At 34.9% G+C, this 16163-nt stretch overlaps 1 protein-coding gene across 1 annotated transcript in view; it reads right to left on the bottom strand.

Annotated features, from left to right (window-relative positions):
* The window catches only part of Scin (scinderin), an 819415-nt gene that overhangs the window by 18110 nt on the left and 785142 nt on the right, over window positions 1-16163 (bottom strand). Inside the window, exon 20 of the transcript XR_004514640.1 lies at window positions 1919-2006. The gene's annotated coding sequence lies outside the window, so the exon portion shown is untranslated. The remainder of the gene's footprint in view (window positions 1-1918; window positions 2007-16163) is intronic.

Below are 16163 nucleotides of genomic sequence, written 5' to 3'. Positions count from 1 at the left end.
TTGAGTTTATTGGTACATTTAGGGATACAGTACAGTTACATTCATTGTTGGGATCATGTACCTTTACATGGCAAGTCTTGATTCTCATTTTTTTCCCCTTACCTCTGCCCTCCCTTCACCCCCTCCTCCCCTCCCCATCTACAAACACTTTATTTTCATCTTTTCATTCTCTCACATTTTTTTCTTTTCCCTTTTTGTTCTTCCCCTACGTATCACACCTTCCCTACATCTTTAGCTCCTTTCCTCCCATTTCTAAATGTCTTATAAGTGAGAGTGAACACGAGCTGATTGCCAGCTCTGAATCTTGACTAAAGAACAAGAGGGATAATCATTCTTAGGCGTGAACAGGAGAACAGGGCTACTTTCAAAGCAAGACTGTGCTGTGGGTGAAGGGGACCAAAGTATTTAGCATCCTTCTATTGGAGCATCACTTCTAAGTTAGAAAGTGCTTTCACAAACTTAATCTCACTTGATCTAAACCATGTTTTGATGTAGGCAGGGCTTAATACCTAGAAAGGCAACAAGGAAACAGATCTTAAAAAGTCACCCCATCACTTCTCGGTCTTTTGGCTAAGATTAAGTGCAAAAAGTTACCCCATCTGCTCACAGGGGAAGAACTAAGAAATAGCAAAACCAGAATATACATATACCTTTCAACACAACCTGATATTTTCCAGTGATTTAGTTGTAAGGTTGGTGGAGTAAGGCCAGAGTGCATTGAGAAAGGCTTAACATTAGACCAATGTGTGGAAGTTTCAAGAAGAAAGAAAGCTCGCTCTACCTCTCTCTGTTCATATATCAAATCTGAAGACCTAACAGATGTAACCAGATGTTAAAATTTGACTCCATTGTGTCTTTGACAAACTCAAGAAAACTGGCAGCAACTAACTTCTCATTGCAAAACAAAGTGCTAGTTACCACGTAGAAGTTCCAAAACTGGTTTTGTGCTCCTTTCTGGACTCAGTTTCATAGGGGGATTTAAAGTGGGGGAGTGACAGGAGCCAGAAAGCTTGTAGGGTGTGGCTGCTTCCTCAGCAGTTAATATTTAAAGAGAAGACGGTGCTAACTCAGCTTCTTGATGGCTTTGGATGTCAGATGGCACAATTAGACCAGAATGGAGAGGAGTGAATGATAGAAAAAGAAGGCAGACCAAGATTTGTTCTCCTTGCTGAATTGACTCTGGGGAGCAAGAATTTGTAATTCTGAAGGTAGTTTCTGATTTTTGTTATTCTGAGAAAGTATATGTGTGTGAAGTAATCGGAGGCTTAGTTTTTAAATCTGAGAAAGACTAAAAAGCTATGAAAACATTTATTAGCTTTGATCCAAATAATCCAGAAAGATGGAACCCTTGGAGTATGTTTGAACATTCAGTTACTTATTGGAAGTTGGCATGGGAAAAGAAAAATTCTTCCTAATAGCAGTGTGTAAGCCCTATGCTCAATGTAGTAATTATGAGCCCTTAACATGTCTCAAATTTGTCTTCCTCAATCTCTAAACCTTTTTATTCCTCAGCTTCTACTATTTTTTTCTTTTATTGAGTTTATTGGTACATTTTATGTATACAGTACAGTTACATTCACATTGGATCTTGTACCTTTACATGACAGGTGGTCTTGGTTCTCATTTTTTTCCCCTTGTCCCTGCCCTCCCTTCAGCTTCTCTTCTTATCAGTGGGACTATTTAGTGATCCAATTTCTGATGCAAAATCTTAAGTAGATTGCTTTACTCTTTTTTTCAACATTCCCTGCAATTAACCCAAGCTTCTACTCTTATCAGTGGGACTATTTAGTGATCCAATTTCTGATGCAAAATCTTAAGTAGATTGCTTTACTCTTTTTTTCAACATTCCCTGCAATTAACCCATGAATGAGGCATGGGGTCTCCATCTTCAACACCTATAATTGGATTTATGACTTACCATCTGTATCACACTCTCCCTGTTCTGAAGGTCTTCATCACTGCCAAAACTCCTGGGATAGCCTCATCTGGATTCCTTCTTTCTCCTCCTGGAAAAGAGCAGAAAATTCTGGAGTCCATTTTCTGGAGATTAGGCAAAATTACCTTTTAAAACACATCATAACACTCCTTCAACTAAAGTGCTCTGTTTGTTTTTTTAGTTTAAATAAATTCCAAACTCCTTTCAGTGTTTATTATTTCTTAAGCCATTGCCATCCCTCTGATGCCAGTAATGATTCTGCCCTTCACACTCACTCAGCAGCAACCCTGGCCTCCGTGTTCTTTTTGACAGACCAAACCCCTTTCTTCAGGGCTTTTGCATTTGCTCTTTTTCTTTGCCTGGATTTGTTTTTCCTTATACAAACTGTTGGCTGCTAGTCATTTTTCACTCACATCTCTGCTCAAATGTTATCTGTTTACAGGAAGGTTTTTTGACCCCTCTATTCTAGTTATCCTTTAACCACTTAAAAAAATTCTCTCCTTAACACTTCTCATTATCTCAAGCATTTTGTCTTAATGTTATGTGCTTGCATAGAATTTCTCTTCCACACTACAGTGCAACTTCTCTGAAGGCAAGAACCTCTTCACTGACATGTATTTAGAGGTCAGGGAAACTCTTGGCTTACAATAAATAGTAAAAAAATCAGGCATGTGGTTCGTTGTTGTTTTGCCAGCTTGTATGTTTTAATGAATGAAAAAGATTAGTGATTTCTAAAATTTAATTTCAACAAATTATTGGAAACCTTAATATAACATTTACACAAAGTATCATAAATTAATTTTAATATAGTTTGCACTTCATTTTCTATAAAAATCTACAGGTATTTTGGATAATCACTAGCAGAGAAAGAATAGTTCACCTCCTATTTGGTAACAAAATGTCACAAAGTTCTCAATGCATTTATGTCTGCTAAAATAAGAGAGAGACTCATTGGTCATTCATTATAATTGTATAATTTCAGTTCTAAAACAACACTGAGATTTGTCAGATATCTGAAATTAAGGTTCCATATTCCTTTGTAAGACAAAGGAATGTCTCCTTTGGCAAAAGATTCAACTGTTTCTCTTAAACTTGTCCTTGAAAACCAGACAAAACTTGGCAGTTCTACATTACGCTGTCCTAAAATACGTTGACAAATAAACCAGTCAAATCTAAGAGTCCAGTGAATGTTGTCTGAGGCATCAGGATACCACACTTCCTGGAAACAACAGGTGTGACCACAGTAAGAAACATAGCAAGTCTGGTGTGAAAAGTCAAAAGTGTAAACAAGGTTCAGGTTGTATAATTGATAATGTGAAATAGGAAGAAATGGGCTAAAGGAGTAGGGGAAGTGGGAAGGGTAGGAAAAGGAAAGAAAGGAAAAAAAAGATATGAGAAAAGGAAAAAAATGGAAACAAAGTCTTTATAAATAGGGAAGGGTTGAGGAGTTGAAGGAAGGGCAGAAGAATGTGAAAAAAAATAAGAATCATGTAAGGGTACAAGTTCCTAATGATAAATGTAAGTGTATTGTACACCTAAAATGTACCAATAAACTCAATGAAAAAAAAAAAAGAAACACAGCAAGTCTGCTGAGGATCCATTTTCTACTTAATGGCTCCATCATCTATTGGCTCAGAAGTGATAAAAATAAATTAAATATTCTAAATAAGTGAAAATAATGTAGTCAAACTTGTAAACTTCTAGGGAATGAAATCCTGTCTTTTTAATTACAGAAAATAAACACATTATCAAATCAAGAAAATAATTTCAAACTCTAGCACATAAAGAACTAGAGGGAGTACTAGTACTGAAGAACTAGAGGGAGTACTAATACTGAAGAAGATAAATTTTCCATTATAGCTCTAGAAATATGCAGTAATGCCTCAGTTCACAAATGCTTCCCTTCACCAATGATTTGGTTTACAAACAGATAGGTTGGGTACAATTTTCCTTGTGTTCTACAACATCGCCTGCTGTGCCAAATGTGCATTGTTGGAAAATTAAAAGCCTCTATGCTTCTTGAAGGTAAAGTTCTTGGCAGAGTTTAAAGATGAGTATTTAATCATAATCTTGGTTCAAGTAAAATTTTCATTTCACATTAGTTGTCATTAGAAAATCAGTCATCCAAATGTCTCCACCTTGGAAATCTACTTTTTAATCCATCTATAAAACTATATGTTTATAAGCTTAATTGTGTGGAAGCAGAGGTTCTTAATATTAGAGTCTCAGGAATAGAAACAAGACCAAGCCATGACTGATAAAACAGCTGGACAGGACCAGAATTCAAAGGGCAAGGCTGTACATTATTCTGTTGGTGATCAGCAGCAACTTGAGTAGTCCACAGAAAATATACTCAGGTTTTATGAGATAGCATTTCTGAAAACCTCCTGCTCTTGAAAATGGGACTCTACAACATTTTTTTTAGCACACAATAAAGTTCAGTGTGGGTACTGATGGAAGATTGTTGAACCACAATTGCATACCAGCACCTAGGACAGAATATCCAGTATGTTGTAGATATTCAAGGAGAAATTTTTGAATGAATGATTGAATTAAAAATTTCCTAAATGAAGTTAGGTTGATGGCTAAATATGAAATAAACCATGCAAAAAATGTCAAGACATAAACCATGCAATAAATTTGTGGAGGTGATAGTGACTGATTGAAGAAAGTGTGAGATCAGTATAGCTGTAATGGTCTTAGGCATTTTAAAAGAGGCAAATACATATGTAATAATCCCTAAGAAAGAAAGAGGAGAGGTTCAGGAAGAAAAGGATACTTGGTGCTGCTGGTTATTGGGAGAGATCATGAGCATGGAGATTGTGAACATGGAGATGAACTAATCTTCACAGATACGTGACTTTCCTCTACAACATCCTGTAACTTCGATATGGAGTAAAAGGTTATTTTCAAATGTTTAAACTTGTTTAATTTTTTCATTTAAAAAAATTTAAATGTCTTTACCAGACTCATATAAATTGGAAAACATAAGATTAACATCATATTAAAAATTAAAAAGAGCAAATAACAGGACAATAACATGAGAAGGATAAATCAATACATATCAGTTATAACCATTAATGTTAATGGCCTCAATTCACCAATCAAAAGAAACAGACTAACAGAATGGATTAAGAAGCAAAAATCCAACAATATGTTGTATACAAGAAATACACCTAGTTCAAAAAGAAATTCATAGGCTGAAAGTGAAAGGATGAAAACAGTTCTCCATGTGACAGGAGTCCAGAAAAAAAAGCAGAGGTAGCTATTTTATTTGGAAACAAAGTAAATTTAAAACCAAAACTAATTAAGAGAGACAAAGAAGGTCACTACATCCCTGTAAAGGGAACAATCCAAGAGGAAAAGATGGCAATCAGATTTTAATGTTTCTGACTATACAAAACAAATATTAAGGGACATGAAAAACCAAATAAGCACTAATACAATTGCAGTGGGGGACCTAAATACCCCACTCTCACAAGTAGACAGATCTAGACAAAAAATCAACAACAAAATACTAGAACTGAACTGAGCTTTTGAACAAATGGACTTAATAGACTTCTACAGAGTATTCCACACAACAAAATCCGAATATACATTCTTTTCAGCTGCATATGGGTCATTCTCCAAAATAGATCACATATTAGGTCATAGAACATGTTTAAATAAATGCAAAGGAACTGAAATTCTTCCATGTATATTATCAGATCATAGTGCAATTAAGCTGGAGATCAATAGTATAAGAACTTCACAAACACAGAAAATTGAACAACACTCTCCTGAACAATCAATAAGTCTCAGAGGAAATCAAAGAAGGAATTACTCAGTTTTTACAAATAAATGATAATGTCAATACAAAAATACTGGAATCTATGGGATACAATGAAAGCAGTTCTACTTGGAAAATCATACAGTGAATGTCCACTCTAGAAAAACAGAGTTAGCTCAAACAACCAACCTAATGATACAGCTTAAGCTCCTCAAAAAAGAAGAGCAAGAAAAAACAAAAGCTCATACAAGGGAGAAATTATAAAGATCAGAGCAGAAATCAATGCAATGGAGACTAAGAGAATGATACCAAAAGAAATCAATGAATCAAAGAGTTGGTTTTTTGAAAGAATAAAACCGATATATCCTTAGCCAACCTTGTCAAAAAAGGAAAGAAAAAGCTCAGATCCATGCAACTATGAATGAAAAAGTTGAAGTCACAACAAATCCAGCAGACATCCAATGGATCATCAATACCTACTTCAAGAACTTGTACTCTAATAAAATAGAAAATATAGAAGAAATGGACAGATTTCTAGATACATATGAATTACTAAAGTTGAACAGGGAAGGTATAAAAATTTTGAATACCCCAATTACCACCAGTGAAATTGAAAATGTAATTAAAAATTTACCAACAAAGAAAAGCCCAGGTCCTGATGGCTTCAATGCTGAATTTTACAATATATTTAGAGAAGAACTGTTGCCACTACTTTTTAAATTTTTTCAGTAAAATTGAAAGGGATGCAATGTTTCCAAATTTATTCCTGGAATCAAGTCTTACTTTGATTCCAAAACCAGGGAAAGACCCAACCCAAAAAGAGAACTACAGGCCAATTTCTAATGAACATAGGTGCAAAAATCCTCAATAAGATACTGGCAAACAGAATACAGAGGGTGATCAAGGAGATCATACACCCTGACCAAATTGGATTAATCCCAGAGGTGCAAGGATGTTTCAACATATGTAAATCAACAAATGCAATACACTGTTAACAGAGTCAAGGACAAAAACCATATAATCACCTCAATAGGTGCAAAAAAAGCATTCCATAAAATTCAACACCAATTCATGATAAAAAAAAAAAAAACCTGGAGAAAATGGTCTTTGTCTTAACTTGATAAAGGCTATCTATGAAAAACCAACAGCCAACATCATACTGAATGGCCAAAAACTGAAAACCTTCACCCTAAAATCAGGAACAAGACAAGGATTTCCACTATCACCACTCCTATTCAATATAGCCCTGGAAACATTAGCCACAGCAATTGGACATGAAAAATAAATTAAAGCAATAAAGATAGGAAAGGAAGAAGTTAAACTGTCATTATTTGCTAATGATATGATACTCTATATATAGAAGACCTGAAAAACTCTGCAAAGGGCCAAGAATTTAGTTCAGTGGTTCAGCTACCTGTCTCACGAGCACAAGAACCTGAGTTCAATCCCTGGTACCAAAAAAACAAAAAAGAAAAAACTGCGCCAAAAGACTTCTAGACTTAATTGACTTTCAACAGAGTAGCTGGATACAAGGTCAACATGCAAAAATCAATTGCCTTCTTATACACACATAACAGACTCACTGAGAGAGGAATTAGGGAAACAATTCCTTTCACAATAGCATCCCAAAAAATGAAGTATCTAGGAATCAATCTAAATGAAGGAAAAAAAAGACCTCTGTGTAGCAGCCCAGCCATCACAACACAAACCAGCCTGAATTGGGGAGTGAGGGTTGAGAAAGGAAAGAACACTCAAGCTTGAGTGGAGACCAAGAGAAGTCTGATTTATTTCACAGAAACAGCTCCTTTTAAAGACTCACATCAACAGGAAGCTTTTAAGGGCATACAACAACATGAAGCACCAAGCAATTGTTTTTATCTTTATGTAAAGACCGGATTTCCTGACTCATCAAATCTTTGGCTAATGAGTTCCTGTTATCCCAGAGTCAAAGAACAAAACAAGCTCAACAAATAGTGTCCTTGAAAAGAAACAAATGTTACATTGTATCAATGCCTTAATTGTACAGGAAGAAGTTATTTTCCAAATGTCTAATGCCAGTGGGCCATGACTGGGTCCCCACAAACTGAAAACTACATCACTCTGAAAAAAAAAGAGATTGAAGAGTATATAAGAAAATGGAAAGATATCCCTTGCTCCTGGATAGGAAGAATCAACAGGGTGAAAATGGCCATACTTTTAAAACTGCTATACAGATTCAATGCAATCTTGATTGAAATTCCAACACTATATCTCACAGAACTACAGAAAACAATCCAAAAATTCATTTGGAACAAGAAGAAACCTAGAATAGCAAAAGCAATTCTAGGCAACGGAGACATGACAGGGCTTATCACAATCCCCAACTTGAAACTATACTACAAAGCCACTGTGGTATAAACAGCATGGTACTAGCAAAGTATATGACCCAAGAATTAGTGCAATAGATTGGAAGATACAGAAACAACTCCAGATGTACTAAGCTACCTCATCTTTGACAAAGGAGGCAACCATCCTAAGTGGAGGAAAGATAGCCTCTTTAATAAATTGTGTTGGAAAATCTGGATTTCAATTTATCAAAGATTAAAGCCAGACCTTTACCTTTCCCCATGCACTAAACTAAAATCCAAGTGGATTAAAGATCTAAATATTAAAACAGAAACATTGAACTTGCTGGAAGATAAATTAGGTAGAACTCTCAAAGACATTGGCATAGGAAAAGACTTTATGAACAATTCTTCAGTAGCATGGGAACTAACACCAAGAATCAACAACTGGGATCTCATCTTATTAAAAAGCTTCTGCACTGCAAGAGAAACCATCAACAGAGATAAGAGACAACCTACAATGTGGGAAAAAAATTTACCAGCTGCTCCTCACAGTATTATCTAGAATATATAAAGAACTCAAAAAAATCTGGCAGCCCAAATATAAACACCTGATTCAAAACTGGTCATCTGAAATGAGCAGACATTTCTCAGACAAAGTAAAAGCAGCAAATAAATATATGAAAAAATGTTCAATATCACTGGTCATTCGAGAGATGCAGATGAATAAAATATTGAGAGTCCACCTCACCCAGAAAAAATGGCTACTATCAAGAAATCAACCCATAACAAATGCTGGCAGGGAGAAAGAACCCTTCTCCATTGTTGGTGGGAGTGCAGCCTGGTGCAACCACTGTGGGAATCAATATGAAGATACCTCAAACAACTAGGATTAGTGGTTCCATTTGACCCAGCTAACCCTCTGATGGGTATCTTTTCAAAAGAATTAAAAGAATCATACCAGAGCGATATATGTGCACCCATGTTTATAGCGGCACAGTTTGTAATAGCTAAAAGTTGGAAACAGCCAAGTTGCTCATCTACTGGAGACTAAATAAAGAATATGTGGTTTTCTATAAAATGAAGTACTACCCAGCCACAAAGAATAAGAAATTAGAGACATTTATAGGAAAATGGATGTATATTGAGGATATACTCAAGTGAAATAAGACACACATGTTTAAATACCAAACAGTTTTTCTGGTGTGAAAAACTGAAAGTGTAAATACGATCCAAATTGTATAACTGACAACGTGAAATAGGAGGAATGGGGCTAAAGGTGTAGCGGAAGTGGGAAGCATAGGGGAAAGGAAATAAGGGAAAATACAAAATACGAGAAAAGGAAAAAAAGGAAACAAAGTCTTTGTAAACAGGGAAGTGTGGAGGAGTTGAAAGGGAGGGCAGGGGTATAGGGAGAAAAGGAGATCCAAGATCTGTCATCTAAAGGTACAAGATCCCAGTGATGAATGTAACTGTGCTGTATACGTGAAAAGTACCAATAAACTCAGTGAGAAAAAAAAAGATTAACATCATATGTTTAAGATTGGTGAAATTATAGAGCAATTCAGTGGAAAAGAAAAATATATTTTATTAACATCTTATTCAAAATAACATTTTAAGTATGAAGTCACTGTTAAAGAACTTGAAGATTTTCTATGCTTTTGCTTTACTTATTTATAACTTATGGTTTTCTCCTTTGAAAGAAAGCATTTACATTTCCTTAGGGAGGAAAACTGGAATGCTGGGTATGCACATAATAGGAGAAATAAACATCTCTTTGGAAATAATTATTCAAGTGCAACTTTGTAAATCTAAAATTTATTTTATATACTGTGAAACAACAAAATATCAGGAAAGATTTATATAATATTGTGATGTCTTTGCATGATGTTATATTTGTACTTTGCTAGTTTTTAAAATGTTGTGCTGTGCCTTATATCAGAAGTTTCAATCGTGAATTCATCATTTGTATGCCAAGGAAGACTGATTTGATTAATATCAGAAATGTAGCTTTTACAGAAGCAATGTTTTGCTTGTTTATTCAAAGCACTCTTTGAATAAGCCCCTTTTATGAACTGAGCCATATGTTTTAAAGTATTAGACCAATAAACATTAGATTTGGTTTGGAATAACAGTGATCTCAGAATCACATCTAACCAGTGTAACCCAAAATGTGCCCATCTATACATCCATATCTGTGCAATAAACCCATCTAATACATTATTAACACTGGTTGAAAATAATAATGGACCAAGAATTAATTTTTTATGTGCAATATGAATCCTCAATCTTGCACCTCCCAAGAAGCCAATGAATTCCCTTAAACCAGCTGAGTTTAGAGGCAAAACTAATGATTAAAAAAAAAAGTGTACTCTAATTTCAAACAGTATATTGGTGGAGCAAATTCATTAGAGTAGTGATAATCTTTCCAAACGTGTAACACATTAGATAACAGTCATCATATTAATACTAGGTGCACTTCTGGGTGCCTCTGGTTGGGTTATGTAGGTAAACCTTGAGGACTGCATGTGGGCCTCAGCCCCACCCCTCCCTCTCTGGCTCTCCCCCTGCTTCCGTTTCCTGGTCGCCATGAGTTGAGCAGTTTTCTTCTGCTACTCCCTCCCATCGTGATCTTTCTACAGGTCAGAAGATCATGGTATGAAACATACAAAGCTACAATCTAAAATAAACCCTACTCCTTTGAGCTGCCTGTCTCAAGTACTTTGTCCCAGGAACAGAAAGCTGATCATGTAAACTGGTTTGCCTTTTGAAGAGTTTGCTACATTGTAGTATGCTGCACTTCCACTTGTTCATAGAGTCCACTCTTGAAGTATTTTGGCAGTCCTGGGGACTGAACTCAGGGTCTTGCACATTTTTGGCAAAGGTTCTCACACTGAACTACATCCTCAGTCCCCTCCTCCTTTTTATTTGAATTTTGTTTTGAGGTAGGTTGTTGCTTGGTTCTACAGAACACTGTGCACTATTTAAGTGTAATTTTTTGGAAGGTGCCATAATACTTCATTTTAAAGTGCCTCTGCCACTTATTTGCTTGCAGTCTTTGGCAAGTGACAGAAATTTTTTCCTTGAACAAACTCCATCAAGGCTCATCTGGGCCCTTTTCTTGACTAAGCTTCAACCTTGGCCTGTGAGGGCTTGAGAAAACATAGTTTTGAAATGCTAAATCTATATCCTTAAGGTGCCCTGGTCTCTCCTAAGGTGCCTATATGAGAAAAGTCAAGGATGCCGAAAAATATTCACTGTTGGTCTCAGCCAACACCTAAAGAGAGGGCCTATCCTTCCCAGCCTCACCCCAGTAACTGCCAGCTAGCAACAGTAGGCCCAATTCTATTTACACTAACTAGCCCTTTGTAATTTTTTACTCATTTGAATCACCCGAACTGCCACTCACCCCTTCCATACTCCTTAATTCTCTCTTTGAAATGACTCAGACACCTCTGTTCAAAGTGAAGATGAGTTAGTTCACATGTGAATCCTTCCCCCACTGCAACAGTTGTAATGGGGTAAAACTTGTCCTTAATGGTTTAACCAGTATCCAGCCTTGTTTATCTTTAAAACAAGCTGCCAGTTAATATCTTAGAGCATCTTTGTCCACATGTATAAAATGTTGATACTAAATTTTAGCATCTGTGTTTATAGAATTGCTGTGAGGAGAAAATAATACATGCCATGTACTTTCCACCATTTGGAGCAAAGATTACCTTTCAATTCTGTGGTGTTAGGTTTCATCTGCCAATTTAGAACATGAATTTTCATAAACCCAAACAGTAAGGAGTATGTTCACAGGCTGGCAGGATATTGAAACAATGCACTGCATGCCATTAATTCAAATGGATTTAGATTATCCCAAGCACATTTTCATATTTTCTCACTAATGAAGTAAGTGCTGCTCTCTCATTTTTCTCCCTTATGTATGGTCATACTGCTATACATCTTTAAGTTTTACATTCTGGGCTAATGCATAATGCCTCTCTCTCCTTAACAGCATAATAAATATTAAGAAGCAGAAAGTAAGCCTGACCTTCCGAGGGCACACAGACATGAAGATCACAAAAATAGGGTCATAAATGTGCTCTGAATCCCAAGTCCTCCATGAGCCATTGGTGGGAATGAGAGTGCTAGTGCTGTCATCCCGATTTATGGACTACCTCATAGTCAGCATCTCAGTCAACCAAAGGCAGCGTGGACAGTCCATGCAATTGATTTGGGTAGAAACATATTCTTGCCCACTCTTGGTTCCCTTTTATTCCTTTGTATTGCTGACATTATACCCTAGCTATTGACCTGAACTTCTGGTCTCTTACAATTTCAACTTCAAATCACACAACCCTCTCTTCACAAGAGCTTCCACTCATCCTTTGGCATAACTCACACTGTTTCTGCTGATGCTTTCTGCACACAGGGGAAAGACAAGATTCCTTTCAGCAGTCTGAAAATGCTGACACAGCTTCCCTTCCCAGAAAGAGAGGCTGAAATGGGAGCGAGTAGAGAGCTGTGATGGTCTGATTAGCATTTCTGGTGGCAGCTCACCCAAAATGAGATGATGATGCTTAGAGAGAAAAAAAAGGGAAATGGAAGTACAGGTAAGTATGTGAATGATATGCAAGAAAAATGTGAGGATGCAATGTTTTTCTGATCCCACAAAATATGTCACAATGAGAGATGTAATAGAGGAGTTTTGTTTTCAGTGCTTTTTAATATCTAATGAAAAATTCAACTTTTATTTCATATAACATTATATGTATTCTGCAATGTTTTTGGAGGATTAGACGCTGGAGAAATATTTATTCTGGATCAAACAGCTAGATCTTATAAACATAACTGATAATCAGCTTGTACACAGTATTAGGATAATGGACTCAATATTTATAATGGCTCTTTAAATGTTTGGAGCAAATTAGTGAAAACATTGGATATTGACCTTTTCCTTGTGAGGATTTTTATTACTAATTTAATCTACTTACTTGTTATTGATCTATTCTGGTTTTCTATTTCTTAATGATCCATTCTTAATAAATTACATGTTTCTAGGACTGTGTCTATTTTCTTCTATTATCAAATTGCTAGTATATATAATTGTTCATAAGAGTCTCTTATTATACTTTGCATTTCTGTCATACTTCCACTTTGTTGTCTGATTTTTATTTGAGTCTTCTCTCTTTTTTTTCTTGGTTGCCTAGCTAAAGGTTTGTCAATTTCACTGATACTTAAAAAAAAAAAAAAAAAAAAAACTCAGTTTTTTGGATCACTCTTATTACCTTTCTTGTCCCTATTGGCTTTATTATCTTCTAATATTTATTCATTCCTTCCTTTTTTGTTTGGCCTTACTTTATTATTTTTCCCTGTCCTTTCGGGTAGAGAGTTAGGTTTTAAATGTACAATGTTTTTTTATCTTAATGTAGGTATTTATCACTATTAACTTTCTAGAACTGCTTTTGCTACACTCTAACTTTGGTATGTTGGTATGTTCATGTTTTCACTCATCTCAGGACACTTTTTACTTCTCTTGATTTCTTCTATGAAAGAAATAGAGTATTCCAGAGTATATTGTTTAATTTTTACATTGTGTATGAATTTTCAAAAATTCATGCTATTATTGACCTCTGGGTTTATACCATTATGAAAGAAATGACATTTTAGATAATTTCAACCTTCTTAAATTATTTAAGACTTGTTTTCTATCCTAATATTTTATCTTTACTGGAGAATGTTCTATGTTTATTAGAGAAAAATGTTTTCTGCTGTTGTGCGATGGAATATTCTGTGAATTTATATTAGATTCATTTGTTCCAAAGAGATATTCAAGTCTGTTATTTCCTTATTGACATTCTATCTCATGATATAACCACTGCCAACTAATAATATACACATCAAAACTGTATAAAATATTCCCAGACAAAGGAAAACTGTGGAAGATCCTCACCACTATGGACTGCTTTATAAGAAATGCTAAAAGGAATTGAAACAATTGGATGATATCTAATATGAAAACTTGACAGTATAAAATTCACTGGTAAAGGTAAATATAGAACCAAATTCCACATGCTCTAGTACAGTGGACCCTTGATTTACAAACTAGATTCATTTGCGAGGACTGGTTGTAACTTAAAATTGGTCAATTGAAGACTCAGGCTCCTCTTCTCAGCCTTCAAACTCTCTTTCCTTCTCTCTCCCTCTCTCTATCTCTCTTTCTCCTGTACACAGGAGATCTCAGTGTCCTTCAAGAAACACTGGCCCAGGATTTATCAATTAACACCACACAGGAAAGGATGTTGTAATATTTTTTCCAGAACTTTTAAGGGTTAAATAATGTATCTGAGATTATCTGGAAGTACGAGGCCAACATTTTGGTCATAACTCAAGACTTTGTTCATAAATTTAATCTAAAATTTCTGCCATAACCCAAGTTTTTTATATGGAAGGCCAATGGTAACATGCGGGTCCACTGTATTACACTGGCAGTTTTTAAATCACTTTTAATTGTACTGTAAACATTTAAAAGAAAGAATTAAAATTCTTACAGTAATTCATTAATGGATATACAAAATAAAAAGATATAAAGTACAATATTAATAGAATAACATGAACATGTAGTATGTACAAATAATGTAATTTTTATATTCAATTAAAGTGATCACTTTTAAATGAAATTTCAGAAATACAAGATATTCTATATAAGTTCCAAGATAACTACAAAGAAGAAACCTGTAGTAGATGCACAAACATAAAGAGAAAATAGTAAAAGTAACCCATTTCAAAACTTCAAAAATCCCAAAGGAAGACAGCAAGATTGGAACAAAAGGAAAATAACCTGTAATTAAGAACGTAAGAATAAAAAACCCTACATATCAATAATTATTTTCAGTGTAAATGTATTAAATTCTCCAATCTAAAGACAGAGTAGCTACCTAGTTCAAAAAGGAGAAAAAAAGAAAAGAATAACAATGAACAAACAGCAAAAAACAAAGATCCAACCATTTACTACCTACAAGAAACTCACATTAGCATTAAGTCCATGCATAGACTGAAAATAAAGGAATGGACAAAAAAACCCCATGCAAAATATCCAAAAGAGAGGAGGGTGGCTATATTATTATCAAGCAAAATTGATTTTTATTGAAAATCTTCAGAAAGAGACAAAGAAGGTCACTATGGACCATAAAGAAATCAAATAATCCAGCATAGGATACAACAGCTCTAACTATATAGACACTTAACACTGGACCATCAATACACACACACACACACACACACACACACATTAACAGAATGAGGGAGAAATGGAACATAATACTGTAATTGTAGAAAACTTCAGTACTCTTATTTTTAACTACTCTATACCAACAATGGCAAACATTTTAGAGATTAAATGCCCAAATCCCACTTATTTTTTGCAAAGTGACAGCACTGCAATTAAACCTGAATACTGAGGTTTAATTTAGTGAAAACAACAACACAACTTGGCTCACTTGCAGACAGAAAAGGCTCTGCATGCACACTGTGGCGCATGTGCCATAGATTCATTGTCATAGAATTATACCATCTATTTATTCCAATGCTTTTCTCTCATTCACTGTTGCATTTTGATAATTTCTAAAAATTATTCTTTTGTAGTGTTACAGTATCCACATTTTTTTTGTGTGTGTGATTTTGACTCTGAAGATCTGTGTAGTATTTTCTCCAGTAAGATTCAAGTGTTTTCCAATCCACAAACACAGAGCATTGTATTGTCATCATTAAAGTGAATGTACAGTATCTAGTAGCCATTTGATTGGCTCAAAGTATTAAATATTATACCATACTCCTCTTCATTTTTAAATTTGTTCCTTTCTCTAAAGCAATTAAACAACTCACCTGTAAATATGAATATACATATCCCAATTAATCTGATAACTAACTAGAGATATTTCCTTTAGGTTAAGTTCTGAAATCTGGATTCATTTACTTTCTACAAACTACATTTTATATTATTTTTAATAAAAAATTTGTGATAACTAATTTCACATAGCAGAAATGGCAAATGATACATAGTGAGCCAAACAGTGATATCACATCAAAATAAAATGGAACTAAGTCTTATATTTTAAAAAAAGTTTTAAAATTAACATAAAGAAAT

This window comes from Fukomys damarensis, unplaced genomic scaffold (assembly GCF_012274545.1).
Source record: "Fukomys damarensis isolate Sample0158 unplaced genomic scaffold, DMR_v1.0_HiC HiC_scaffold_4, whole genome shotgun sequence".
In the NCBI taxonomy this organism is placed as follows: Eukaryota; Metazoa; Chordata; class Mammalia; order Rodentia; family Bathyergidae; genus Fukomys; species Fukomys damarensis.
This window is presented reverse-complemented; position numbering and strand designations above follow the sequence as displayed.